The sequence below is a fragment of the Trematomus bernacchii genome, unplaced genomic scaffold, assembly GCF_902827165.1.
Source record: "Trematomus bernacchii unplaced genomic scaffold, fTreBer1.1, whole genome shotgun sequence".
Classification (NCBI taxonomy): domain Eukaryota; kingdom Metazoa; phylum Chordata; class Actinopteri; order Perciformes; family Nototheniidae; genus Trematomus; species Trematomus bernacchii.
In genome coordinates this window covers 22,153-36,210 of record NW_022987804.1, presented here as the reverse complement: position 1 = coordinate 36,210, position 14,058 = coordinate 22,153, and the positions used below count along the sequence as shown (strand labels likewise).

General features: G+C 43.0%; 8 non-coding genes across 8 annotated transcripts; all 8 read left to right on the top strand.

The window, feature by feature from the left end:
• The first annotated feature begins 888 nt into the window (after positions 1-888).
• On the top strand, positions 889-962 carry trnan-guu. The gene has a single exon. It is a non-coding gene; the product is annotated as a tRNA-Asn (tRNA).
• Positions 963-1,489: 527 nt separating this feature from the next.
• On the top strand, positions 1,490-1,562 carry trnam-cau. The gene has a single exon. It is a non-coding gene; the product is annotated as a tRNA-Met (tRNA).
• A 914-nt stretch (positions 1,563-2,476) lies between these two features.
• On the top strand, positions 2,477-2,550 carry trnan-guu. Its single transcript has one exon. It is a non-coding gene; the product is annotated as a tRNA-Asn (tRNA).
• A 3,056-nt stretch (positions 2,551-5,606) lies between these two features.
• On the top strand, positions 5,607-5,680 carry trnan-guu. The gene has a single exon. It is a non-coding gene; the product is annotated as a tRNA-Asn (tRNA).
• Positions 5,681-6,206: 526 nt separating this feature from the next.
• trnam-cau lies at positions 6,207-6,279 on the top strand. Its single transcript has one exon. It is a non-coding gene; the product is annotated as a tRNA-Met (tRNA).
• Positions 6,280-7,194: 915 nt separating this feature from the next.
• On the top strand, positions 7,195-7,268 carry trnan-guu. The gene has a single exon. It is a non-coding gene; the product is annotated as a tRNA-Asn (tRNA).
• A 526-nt stretch (positions 7,269-7,794) lies between these two features.
• trnam-cau lies at positions 7,795-7,867 on the top strand. The gene has a single exon. It is a non-coding gene; the product is annotated as a tRNA-Met (tRNA).
• Positions 7,868-8,782: 915 nt separating this feature from the next.
• On the top strand, positions 8,783-8,856 carry trnan-guu. The gene has a single exon. It is a non-coding gene; the product is annotated as a tRNA-Asn (tRNA).
• The last annotated feature ends 5,202 nt before the right edge of the window (positions 8,857-14,058 follow it).

Here is a 14,058-nt window from a genome sequence, read left to right as displayed (position 1 = left end):
TGACATGACAGGTTTTTCTCATCCTGTGAGCCTGTATTGACACCATGTGGGACTCATAATTGAAAGGAAGCGAGTACGAGCTAATATATTATTTTGCCTGGACTCAACTAGGGTTAGATAGCCAACTTGTGATGGTTGCCTGTTTCCATCATGGGAGCACAGGCACACAGAGTCGGCTCTATCTTCTAGATACGTGTACGATTTCACCTGGACCCTGATACAGCAAGACACACAGGTATTTGGGGTGTACCAGCAAAGATGTATTGTTGAGCCCGCCAGAATATTGGTAGTTACGATGACATGTGAGCGTGGGCGGTTGAGTGGTAGAATCCTCGTCAGCCACGTGGAAAGCCTGGTTCCGATTCCCAGCAAATGAAACCTCTGTTGTTTGGAATCAGCCCTTGCAGACAAGGAGAGTGTAAAGCTACTGGGTGGAAAGGATCTTGCCTGGACTTATGCAGAGTCAGATACACAACCCATGATGACAGGCTGTTTCCATCCTAGGAGCCCAGAGACACACGACTCAGCTTTGTCTACAAGACACATGTATGGTTTCCCCGGCAATCAGCTAAAGTGAAAAACATTACTCTTTGGCTCTTTTGGGCGTACCAGTAAAGATGTTTTGTGGGTTGTTATAGGTGCTGACTCTGTGGGATTTGAAAACTCTAGTTAGATGCTAGACATCAAATACATGTAAGGTAGGACAACTGGAATGTATCCCTTCTTTACGGATAAACAGCTTATCATGAAATATAGAATCAAAGGTAGCTTGAAAAATCTTCTATGATGGCCACGCTATTGACCCCCGGCTTTAAGAAGTGAATAGCAAACGTTTGTGGGTGGGGCTTGAATATTGAGGCCAAACACCCTCAAGTTAATGGATCATGTGTCTCTGTGGCGCAATTGGTTAGCGCGTTCGGCTGTTAACTGAAAGGTTGGTGGTTCAAGCCCACCCAGGGACGTTTTCTGCTTCAACTAGCATTCTGATTTGCATAAATTAACAAGCTAGATGTCCTTGAAATGCTCAAGGAACCAGAAAAAAAGTATGATAATGACTGTGACACATTACCAGTTGCGCAATTTCCTTCTATCCAACAATTACATTCAAAGGTCATCATGTGAGCATTAGTTGATCAGTAGTTGAATTCTCGCCTGCCACGCGAAAGACCCGGCTCCGATTCCCGGCTCCCGGCCAATGCAGCAGACAGCCCTTTGTTGTTTGGAATCAGAGTATAATGCCTGTATAGTCTTTGCCTGGATTTGTGTAGAGTCAGAATACAAAACTGTGGTTTCAGGCTGTTTCCATCCTTCACATACATGGACGTGACCTGCAGCTTCAATGAAGGACATTGGCATACAGCCAACAGTCTAGAGTTATATATTTTTGCAGGCATACAATGCATGTTTTCATGAAGGACAACCATTCATTTCCGTTGATTTAAATAAAATTACATTTACAATCGGCTGGTTAAGTTGACATAGATGTTATGCCTCGTTGGCGCAGTAGGCAGCGCGTCAGTCTCATAATCTGAAGGCCGTGAGTTCGACCCTCACACGGGGCAATGGTTTATTTACCTCCCATTTGCAGTCTGACATGACAGGTTTTTCTCATCCTGTGAGCCTGTATTGACACCATGTGGGACTCATAATTGAAAGGAAGCGAGTACGAGCTAATATATTATTTTGCCTGGACTCAACTAGGGTTAGATAGCCAACTTGTGATGGTTGCCTGTTTCCATCATGGGAGCACAGGCACACAGAGTCGGCTCTATCTTCTAGATACGTGTACGATTTCACCTGGACCCTGATACAGCAAGACACACAGGTATTTGGGGTGTACCAGCAAAGATGTATTGTTGAGCCCGCCAGAATAGTGGTAGTTACGATGTCATGTGAGCGTGGGCGGTTGAGTGGTAGAATCCTCGTCAGCCACGTGGAAAGCCTGTTTCCGATTCCCAGCAAATGCAACCTCTGTTGTTTGGAATCAGCCCTTGCAGACAAGGAGAGTGTAAAGCTACTGGGTGGAAAGGATCTTGCCTGGACTTATGCAGAGTCAGATACACAATCCATGATGACAGGCTGTTTCCATCCTAGGAGCCCAGAGACACACGACTCAGCTTTGTCTACAAGACACATGTATGGTTTCCCCGGCAATCAGCTAAAGTGAAAAACATTACTCTTTGGCTCTTTTGGGCGTACCAGTAAAGATGTTTTGTGGGTTGTTATAGGTGCTGACTCTGTGGGATTTGAAAACTCTAGTTAGATGCTAGACATCAAATACATGTAAGGGAGGACAACTGGAATGTATCCCTTCTTTACGGATAAACAGCTTATCATGAAATATAGAATCAAAGGTGCTTGAAAAATCTTCTATGATGGCCACGCTATTGACCCCCGGCTTTAAGAAGTGAATAGCAAACATTGTGGGTGGGGCTTGAATATTGAGGCCAAACACCCTCAAGTTAATGGAGCATGTGTCTCTGTGGCGCAATTGGTTAGCGCGTTCGGCTGTTAACTGAAAGGTTGGTGGTTCAAGCCCACCCAGGGACGTTTTCTGCTTCAACTAGCATTCTGATTTGCATAAATTAACAAGCTAGATGTCTTGAAATGCTCAAGGAACCAGAAAAAAAGTATGATAATGACTGTGACACACACTAGAGGTTATCTGGTTTACATTGGACTGGCTCCAAATAGTGTTAAGATCTCTGGGGAGGTACGAGCCATGATCTGTTTTGCACTGGACTGGGTCCGTTCATGTTAGTTTATATGTTTGATGTGTTAAACCGGCGTAGTCTCGTTTAATAAAGTATATTGTGTGGAGTTCTTAACCCAAAAAGTATATTTTTGTGTGATGTTCTAAGCCGGAAAGATTGTGTACAAGATTGGTATAAGATCAGCTTTTAAGGTCAGCATCTATAGAATTTAGAGCTAAGATAAATGAAGTTTGTATTGGAGTGTTTCAAGCAGTGTGGTTTTCAATTGCATCACATGTTCCCATTGTTCCCCTCCCCTTCCCCCAGTCACATGAGGTTAATGCTATACTGCTAAGCTAGTTAGCTAGCCAGTTGGCATTACTAGGTGGTGAAATAGTTTGAGTAAAGATACAACTGGTAACTACTGGGATGGTGGATACACAGGGATGGTGTAGATGAACATTGAGAGTAGATTAAGTTGTTTTTGTTTTTCATGCTTTTCAAAGAAAGTAATTTGAACTTTATTTGGGTAAATAAACCGGAAGTAGGTTTATGAACCGGAAGTACTAGTTGATGCATTTGAAAGGAGTTAAAAATAAGACAGCTCCCCTAGCAGACACACCATTACAGTTAATGCATTCTTCACCACACACAGATAAAGATTACATATGGTTTCTCTGAATTGAAGTATTGTAGTTATGACATTTGCATAATTTCATAAACTTCAGAATACACTGTACACAGTTTATTTAGATTTTCACCATATTCCTATTTTCATATTTTAAAGGTCAAAACCATACACTGTACATTTTTTATTTTTTAAATTTCTGATTTTAAAATGTGCATAATTTCTAATTTACTTTATTAATTTTTTATTAAAAACTTAAAAAAAAAAAAAAAAAAAAGAAAAGATCACCAGATTCTAAAGTTGAGTTCAGATGACATAGGATACTTTTATAAAGAATACAAACGTACTATTCAGTGGATTAGTAATTCTTCTTTGATAAACTTCATAATTCCATCCAAGTGAAACATGTCACTAAATGACACTAAGTTAAGAGCATTCTCAATGCCAGGCTCAACTGCAGATATTAAGGAGAGGATAAACATCAGGTCAGATGCTATGACAGCGCCAAAAGCTAGACAGAAGACATGGAACAGAATAGAGAAACTGTTCGAGCAGTGGCAAACGAGAGGATTGATTCCAGCAGATGATAAACCTGGACCAACGAAAGCCCATAGAAAAGCTGTAGTTGAATATGAGAATGGAGAATACCTACAACAGCAAGAGGCATGGATCAAAGCCGGACGACCCTCGTGGTATGGACCTGGAAAAAGCGCTATGAACAAAGCTGAAGAAAGAAAAGCTAGAGTTACAAGTCTGATACTCCATCTAAAATATGCTAGCCAGGGATTGACAACAAGCTTACATTTGGTAGAAGCAGCAGATCTGCCAGTAAATGAAGACACAGCAGAAATAACAGAAGAGGCTCCAGTTATCCAAACTCCAAAGCAGTATCCAAGCCTGACCGAAGTGTCTCCTCCCGACATATCAGAGAACAACCCTTCTCACCAAGCTTCAATTCAAGCCCCAAATGTGAAAGAATTGGCGTATGAGGTAAGAATCCTATCCAGTGTCAACCAGCTGATGGAAGCAGAACTCATCAGAGAGGAAGAGTTCAAAAGAAGAATGGAAGCAGAACTCATCAGAGAGGAAGAGTTCAACAGAAGAATGGAAGCAGAACTCATCACAATGGAAGCAGAACTCATCAGAAGAATGGAAGAAAGACAAAGACAAGAACAAGAAGAAAGGAAAATATGGGAAAAAGAGCAAGAAGAGAAAAATTACCGAACTGGTTGCTCTCCTGAAACAACACATTCTGCAGATGAAAGAAAACAACAAATAACTAAAAAATGGGGAGAATCTCAAACAAAACGCCGAACAAATTACTCTCCTGACAAAGACTATTCCAAAGGAGATGAAGATGAAGATGACGACGGCAGTACACAGTTTGTAACCAGTAGACACTCCCCCTACCAAGAACAGTCACAGCAACGACGCAGATTTGCATCTCCCTCAGAGAACAATAGTAGGGACGAATACCCTGGGACATGCCCCAAAGCTGGAAGAACCAAGACCAGTGCACATACCTCCATGCCATTGATAGCGGCTGAGAGAGGAGGATTTGACTACCAACCATGGGCTCACAGGGACATGGAATCATTAGTGGCAAAGCTACCTCCACTCACCCAAGGAGGTCAGAAGTGGGTGAAAGATCTGGAGAAGTACACTGTCCAAGACCACCTGTGCTTGGGAGACATGAGGGCACTGCTTAGATGGATAGAAGGCAGACTAGAGGCAAGAGCAGTAGATTTCATGGCCAAATGCACCAACTCTCCAGATGACACTTCATTCAACAATATCAGGTCGAGCTATTGGGCTGCTATTCGTAACATCTACCCGACAACACGCAGTTTACACGCCCTCAACAGCCTGAGAAAAGAACCGGGGGAGGACATGCATACCTTCCTGAAGAGATGTGAAGGAGTGTGGGAGGACTGCACTGGAGAACGACATGACGTTTCTCCGGCTGTCGTAATGTTGTGGAAGAACGCGGTCATTAAAGCCCTTCCCCGATCAGTTCAGGTATGCCTGGAAGCCGTGGTGGGATTAGAAGCTAAACTCCCAGAAGAATGGAAACAACATCTCATTCACCACGACATGACATACCAGGCAACACAGAGGGAAAATGACGAAGTGATGAAAGCACTAAAACTATAGAATCAAAGGAGCATGAAAAATCTTCTATGATGGCCACGCTATTGACCCCCGGCTTTAAGAAGTGAAAAGCAAACGTTTGTGGGTGGGGCTTGAATATTGAGGCCAAACACCCTCAAGTTAATGGATCTTGTGTCTCTGTGGCGCAATTGGTTAGCGCGTTCGGCTGTTAACTGAAAGGTTGGTGGTTCAAGCCCACCCAGGGACGTTTTCTGCTTCAACTAGCATTCCGATTTGCATAAATTAACAAGCTAGATGCCTTGAAATGCTCAAGGAACCAGAAAAAAAGTATGATAACGACTGTGACACATTACCAGTTGCGCATTTTCCTTCTATCCAACAATTACATTCAAAGGTCATCATGTGAGCATTAGTGGATCAGTAGTTGAATTCTCGCCTGCCACGCGAAAGACCCGGCTCCGATTCCCGGCTCCCGGCCAATGCAGCAGACAGCCCTTTGTTGTTTGGAATCAGAGTATAATGCCTGCATAGTCTTTGCCTGGATTTGTGTAGAGTCAGAATACAAAACTGTGGTTTCAGGCTGTTTCCATCCTTCACATACATGGACGTGACCTGCAGCTTCAATGGAGGACAGTGGCATACAGCCACCAGTCTAGAGTTATATATTTTTGCAGGCATACAATGCATGTTTTCATGAAGGACAACCATTCATTTCCGTTGATTTAAATAAAATTACATTTACAATTGGCTGGTTAAGTTGACATAGATGTTATGCCTCGTTGGCGCAGTAGGCAGCGCGTCAGTCTCATAATCTGAAGGCCGTGAGTTCGACCCTCACACGGGGCAGTGGTTTAGTTACCTCCCATTTGCTGTCTGACATGACAGGTTTTTCTCATCCTGTGAGCCTGTATTGACACCATGTGGGACTCATAATTGAAAGGAAGCGAGTACGAGCTAATATATTATTTTGCCTGGACTCAACTAGGGTTAGATAGCCAACTTGTGATGGTTGCCTGTTTCCATCATGGGAGCACAGGCACACAGAGTCGGCTCTATCTTCTAGATACGTGTACGATTTCACCTGGACCCTGATACAGCAAGACACACAGGTATTTGGGGTGTACCAGCAAAGATGTATTGTTGAGCCCGCCAGAATATTGGTAGTTACGATGACATGTGAGCGTGGGCGGTTGAGTGGTAGAATCCTCGTCAGCCACGTGGAAAGCCTGGTTCCGATTCCCAGCAAATGAAACCTCTGTTGTTTGGAATCAGCCCTTGCAGACAAGGAGAGTGTAAAGCTACTGGGTGGAAAGGATCTTGCCTGGACTTATGCAGAGTCAGATACACAACCCATGATGACAGGCTGTTTCCATCCTAGGAGCCCAGAGACACACGACTCAGCTTTGTCTACAAGACACATGTATGGTTTCCCCGGCAATCAGCTAAAGTGAAAAACATTACTCTTTGGCTCTTTTGGGCGTACCAGTAAAGATGTTTTGTGGGTTGTTATAGGTGCTGACTCTGTGGGATTTGAAAACTCTAGTTAGAGGCTAGACATCAAATCCATGTAAGGGAGGACAACTGGAATGTATCCCTTCTTTACGGATAAAGAGCTTATCATGAAATATAGAATCAAAGGAGCTTGAAAAATCTTCTATGATGGCCACGCTATTGACCCCCGGCTTTAAGAAGTGAATAGCAAACGTTTGTGGGTGGGGCTTGAATATTGAGGCCAAACACCCTCAAGTTAATGGATCATGTGTCTCTGTGGCGCAATTGGTTAGCGCGTTCGGCTGTTAACTGAAAGGTTGGTGGTTCAAGCCCACCCAGGGACGTTTTCTGCTTCAACTAGCATTCTGATTTGCATAAATTAACAAGCTAGATGCCTTGAAATGCTCAAGGAACCAGAAAAAAAGTATGATAATGACTGTGACACATTACCAGTTGCGCAATTTCCTTCTATCCAACAATTACATTCAAAGGTCATCATGTGAGCATTAGTTGATCAGTAGTTGAATTCTCGCCTGCCACGCGAAAGACCCGGCTCCGATTCCAGGCTCCCGGCCAATGCAGCAGACAGCCCTTTGTTGTTTGGAATCAGAGTATAATGCCTGTATAGTCTTTGCCTGGATTTGTGTAGAGTCAGAATACAAAACTGTGGTTTCAGGCTGTTTCCATCCTTCACATACATGGACGTGACCTGCAGCTTCAATGAAGGACATTGGCATACAGCCAACAGTCTAGAGTTATATATTTTTGCAGGCATACAATGCATGTTTTCATGAAGGACAACCATTCATTTCCGTTGATTTAAATAAAATTACATTTACAATCGGCTGGTTAAGTTGACATAGATTTTATGCCTCGTTGGCGCAGTAGGCAGCGCGTCAGTCTCATAATCTGAAGGCCGTGAGTTCGACCCTCACACGGGGCAAGGGTTTATTTACCTCCCATTTGCAGTCTGACATGACAGGTTTTTCTCATCCTGTGAGCCTGTATTGACACCATGTGGGACTCATAATTGAAAGGAAGCGAGTACGAGCTAATATATTATTTTGCCTGGACTCAACTAGGGTTAGATAGCCAACTTGTGATGGTTGCCTGTTTCCATCATGGGAGCACAGGCACACAGAGTCGGCTCTATCTTCTAGATACGTGTACGATTTCACCTGGACCCTGATACAGCAAGACACACAGGTATTTGGGGTGTACCAGCAAAGATGTATTGTTGAGCCCGCCAGAATAGTGGTAGTTACGATGTCATGTGAGCGTGGGCGGTTGAGTGGTAGAATCCTCGTCAGCCACGTGGAAAGCCTGGTTCCGATTCCCAGCAAATGCAACCTCTGTTGTTTGGAATCAGCCCTTGCAGACAAGGAGAGTGTAAAGCTACTGGGTGGAAAGGATCTTGCCTGGACTTATGCAGAGTCAGATACACAATCCATGATGACAGGCTGTTTCCATCCTAGGAGCCCAGAGACACACGACTCAGCTTTGTCTACAAGACACATGTATGGTTTCCCCGGCAATCAGCTAAAGTGAAAAACATTACTCTTTGGCTCTTTTGGGCGTACCAGTAAAGATGTTTTGTGGGTTGTTATAGGTGCTGACTCTGTGGGATTTGAAAACTCTAGTTAGATGCTAGACATCAAATACATGTAAGGGAGGACAACTGGAATGTATCCCTTCTTTACGGATAAACAGCTTATCATGAAATATAGAATCAAAGGTGCTTGAAAAATCTTCTATGATGGCCACGCTATTGACCCCCGGCTTTAAGAAGTGAATAGCAAACATTTGTGGGTGGGGCTTCAATATTGAGGCCAAACACCCTCAAGTTAATGGATCATGTGTCTCTGTGGCGCAATTGGTTAGCGCGTTCGGCTGTTAACTGAAAGGTTGGTGGTTCAAGCCCACCCAGGGACGTTTTCTGCTTCAACTAGCATTCTGATTTGCATAAATTAACAAGCTAGATGTCTTGAAATGCTCAAGGAACCAGAAAAAAAGTATGATAATGACTGTGACACATTACCAGTTGCGCAATTTCCTTCTATCCAACAATTACATTCAAAGGTCATCATGTGAGCATTAGTGGATCAGTAGTTGAATTCTCGCCTGCCGCGCGAAAGACCCGGCTCCGATTCCCGGCTCCTGGTGTTAGAAATTACGTGGCGTAATTTGAATGAAATACACTGTATTTAATTTAAATCTGTTTTATTCTGAAAACCGAAGATTCACAAGTGACTTCCGGTTTTCCGCTGGTGAATTTCGTCATTTCCGGTTAGCATTAGCTTGTGGCGAAATGCTACGTTTTCAAACCGTGAATTAAAGGTGAAATAACGTGATGTTGTACACTAAACACCCTGAGTTTAACACTCATTTATTGACGCTGGAATGAGGTTTATTAGGGAATGTTTAGATGACCACAGACATCAGAGTGATGTAATTCAGCAGCAGAAACCGACAGGATTTGCATTGGACACGCCCCCGTCGACGCCGGCCAATAAGAGAAGACTACAGGTCTTACCCGGGAGACACAAGAAGGATCTCTCTCTCTCCTTGCCCCCAGCTGACCCGGCGCGGACGGGACCAAACAGCTGGCAGGGGAAACCACCAACGTGCACATTTCATTTGTATACCACCGCATCTTTTGTGTAATTAAATGCTGTTAACTTTTATAAGCTTGCCTTGACTCTTTTCAGTCTCTCCTGCTCTCGGGGTTCAAGAATCACTAACAATTGGCAACCAACGAAGGGACTCTGAGACTGGAGAGTGCTGGAAGAGAGGAAAGCTGCAGCTAACTAGCATCACAACAGGCGGCAGACAAAGGATTTTTTGGCTGGGCCTAAATCAAAGGTGAGACGGTTACCTGTTTAATTCAAAAACTGTATAGTTAAATAACTTACATTAGGTGCAAGCGTTGGTGGTGAGTAGTAGATTGATCTGTGGTGTGATTGCGAGTGGTGCGGTTTTGTTTATAGTGTTTCTTCGGCGCCGCCCGATTAATGTGAATATTAAAGACCTTTGGGAAGGCACTAGAGGTTATCTGGTTTACATTGGACTGGCTCCAAATAGTGTTAAGATCTCTGGGGAGGTACGAGCCATGATCTGTTTTGCACTGGACTGGGTCCGTTCATGTTAGTTTATATGTTTGATGTGTTAAACCGGCGTAGTCTCGTTTAATAAAGTATATTGTGTGGAGTTCTTAACCCGAAAAGTATATTTTTGTGTGATGTTCTAAGCCGGAAAGATTGTGTACAAGATTGGTATAAGATCAGCTTTTAAGGTCAGCATCTATAGAATTTAGAGCTAAGATAAATGAAGTTTGTATTGGAGTGTTTCAAGCAGTGTGGTTTTCAATTGCATCACATGTTCCCATTGTTCCCCTCCCCTTCCCCCAGTCACATGAGGTTAATGCTATACTGCTAAGCTAGTTAGCTAGCCAGTTGGCATTACTAGGTGGTGAAATAGTTTGAGTAAAGATACAACTGGTAACTACTGGGATGGTGGATACACAGGGATGGTGTAGATGAACATTGAGAGTAGATTAAGTTGTTTTTGTTTTTCATGCTTTTCAAAGAAAGTAATTTGAACTTTATTTCGGTAAATAAACCGGAAGTAGGTTTATGAACCGGAAGTACTAGTTGATGCATTTGAAAGGAGTTAAAAATAAGACAGCTCCCCTAGCAGACACACCATTACAGTTAATGCATTCTTCACCACACACAGATAAAGATTACATGTGGTTTCTCTGAATTGAAGTATTGTAGTTATGACATTTGCATAATTTCATAAACTTCAGAATACACTGTACACAGTTTATTTGGATTTTCGCCATATTCCTATTTTCATATTTTAAAGGTCAAAACCATACACTGTACATTTTTTATTTTTTAAATTTCTGATTTTAAAATGTGCATAATTTCTAATTTACTTTATTAATTTTTTATTAAAAACTTAAAAAACTAAAAAAAAAAAAAGAAAAGATTACCAGATTCTAAAGTTGAGTTCAGATGACATAGGATACTTTTATAAAGAATACAAAGGTACTATTCAGTGGATTAGTAATTCTTCTTTGATAAACTTCATAATTCCATCCAAGTGAAACATGTCACTAAATGACACTAAGTTAAGAGCATTCTCAATGCCAGGCTCAACTGCAGATATTAAGGAGAGGGTAAACATCAGGTCAGATGCTATGACAGCGCCAAAAGCTAGACAGAAGACATGGAACAGAATAGAGAAACTGTTCGAGCAGTGGCAAACGAGAGGATTGACTCCAGCAGATGATAAACCTGGACCAACAAAAGCCCATAGAAAAGCTGTAGTTGAATATGAGAATGGAGAATACCTACAACAGCAAGAGGCATGGATCAAAGCCGGACGACCCTCGTGGTATGGACCTGGAAAAAGCGCTATGAACAAAGCTGAAGAAAGAAAAGCTAGAGTTACAAGTCTGATACTCCATCTAAAATATGCCAGCCAGGGATTGACAACAAGCTTACATTTGGTAGAAGCAGCAGATCTGCCAGTAAATGAAGACACAGCAGAAATAACAGAAGAGGCTCCAGTTATCCAAACTCCAAAGCAGTATCCAAGCCTGACCGAAGTGTCTCCTCCCGACATATCAGAGAACAACCCTTCTCACCAAGCTTCAATTTGAGCCCCAAATGTGAAAGAATTGGCGTATGAGGTAAGAATCCTATCCAGTGTCAACCAGCTGATGGAAGCAGAACTCATCAGAGAGGAAGAGTTCAAAAGAAGAATGGAAGCAGAACTCATCAGAGAGGAAGAGTTCAACAGAAGAATGGAAGCAGAACTCATCAGAATGGAAACAGAACTCATCAGAAGAATGGAAGAAAGACAAAGACAAGAACAAGAAGAAAGGAAAATATGGGAAAAAGAGCAAGAAGAGAAAAATTACCGAACTGGTTGCTCTCCTGAAACAACACATTCTGCAGATGAAAGAAAACAACAAATAACTAAAAAATGGGGAGAATCTCAAACAAAACGCCGAACAAATTACTCTCCTGACAAAGACTATTCCAAAGGAGATGAAGATGAAGATGACGACGGCAGTACACAGTTTGTAACCAGTAGACACTCCCCCTACCAAGAACAGTCACAGCAACGACGCAGATTTGCATCTCCCTCAGAGAACAATAGTAGGGACGAATACCCTGGGACATGCCCCAAAGCTGGAAGAACCAAGACCAGTGCACATACCTCCATGCCATTGATAGCGGCTGAGAGAGGAGGATTTGACTACCAACCATGGGCTCACAGGGACATGGAATCATTAGTGGCAAAGCTACCTCCACTCACCCAAGGAGGTCAGAAGTGGGTGAAAGATCTGGAGAAGTACACTGTCCAAGACCACCTGTGCTTGGGAGACATGAGGGCACTGCTTAGACGGATAGAAGGCAGACTAGAGGCAAGAGCAGTAGATTTCATGGCCAAATGCACCAACTCTCCAGATGACACTTCATTCAACAATATCAGGTCGAGCTATTGGGCTGCTATTCGTAACATCTACCCGACAACACGCAGTTTACACGCCCTCAACAGCCTGAGAAAAGAACCGGGGGAGGACATGCATACCTTCCTGAAGAGATGTGAAGGAGTGTGGGAGGACTGCACTGGAGAACGACATGACGTTTCTCCGGCTGTCGTAATGTTGTGGAAGAACGTGGTCATTAAAGCCCTTCCCCGATCAGTTCAGGTATGCCTGGAAGCCGTGGTGGGATTAGAAGCTAAACTCCCAGAAGAATGGAAACAACATCTCATTCACCACGACATGACATACCAGGCAACACAGAGGGAAAATGACGAAGTGATGAAAGCACTAAAACTAAGACTTTTGAAGATGCAAGTAGCTGAGAAAGATGCAGAAGCTGAGAAAGATGCAGAAGCTGAGAAAAATGCAGAAGCTGAGAAAGATGCAGAAGCTGAGAAAGAGGCCGAAGCTAATAAAAACAAGAAATCGACAAAGCAGATGGCCATACTAAGGCAGGGCGGACACCTCCAACAGTTCAAACTCAGGAAGAACCAGAGAATCAAATGCAGAACCAACAAAGCGGAGGAAGAAGTTTCCAGAATGATGGCTGCTACACATGTGGTCAGACGTCACATTGGTCCAATGAATGTCCCACACAACTCCAGCAACAGCAAGCACCTGTGTATCTTCCTACCCAAGTACAGCCACAAGCACCACAGTATCTTCAACAGCAAACACCTGTGTATCTTCCTACCCAAGTACAGCCACAAGCACCACAGTATTTTCAACAGCAAACACCTGCATATCCTCTTACCCAAGTACAGCCACAAGCACCACAGTATTTTCAACAGCAAACACCTGCATATCCTCTTACCCAAGTACAGCCGCAAGCACAGGTATACCCTCCCATACAACAAAAGGGACAATGGAGAGGAAAGCAACGATCAAGAGGGAGAAGGGATGATGGCTGCTTCATATGTGGTGATTGTAGACATTTGGCCAGAGATTGCCCCACTCAGCAATATCCACCACAATGTAGCCCCTCACAATACAGAGGAGAACCAGTGTTAGATATTAGGAAAATTGAGGCGGAAGCATATGCCAGGTCCATGATGAATATTTCTGTTGGACCAGGTGATTGGGTAAATGTGAGAATCCACAAGATGAACTTGTTGCAACCTGTATGGAGTGGACCATGGGAAGTTGTAGAACGCACTGCAGATGCACTCCGGATCAGAGTTAACAAAGGAACATGTTGGCACTTTCTTGCAAATTGTGTAGCCGTACCGCCACATTTCCAGAAACGGCACGGCAGTTAGAACTGATTTTGGAAAAACTGGTACAACACAATAAGTAATTGAACATTTTTAGGTAAGGCACCACCAGAGAAAAAACACATTTTTACACTCAAACTATTTCCAAGTCATAGACAAGGAATTTAGATAATATAAACAAATGTTCACCAAAAGTAATAAGTATAATGGAAAGTAGACAGTAGGCCTACACTTGAGTCAATTTACATTACTGTGGTCTGATTAGTGTCCTCTGCAGGTTTTTTACTATTGTTCTAAGTAACAGTGGGATTTAAAATATTGGAGAAAGTATGGAGATGTTCTTTCGTAGTGTGTGGA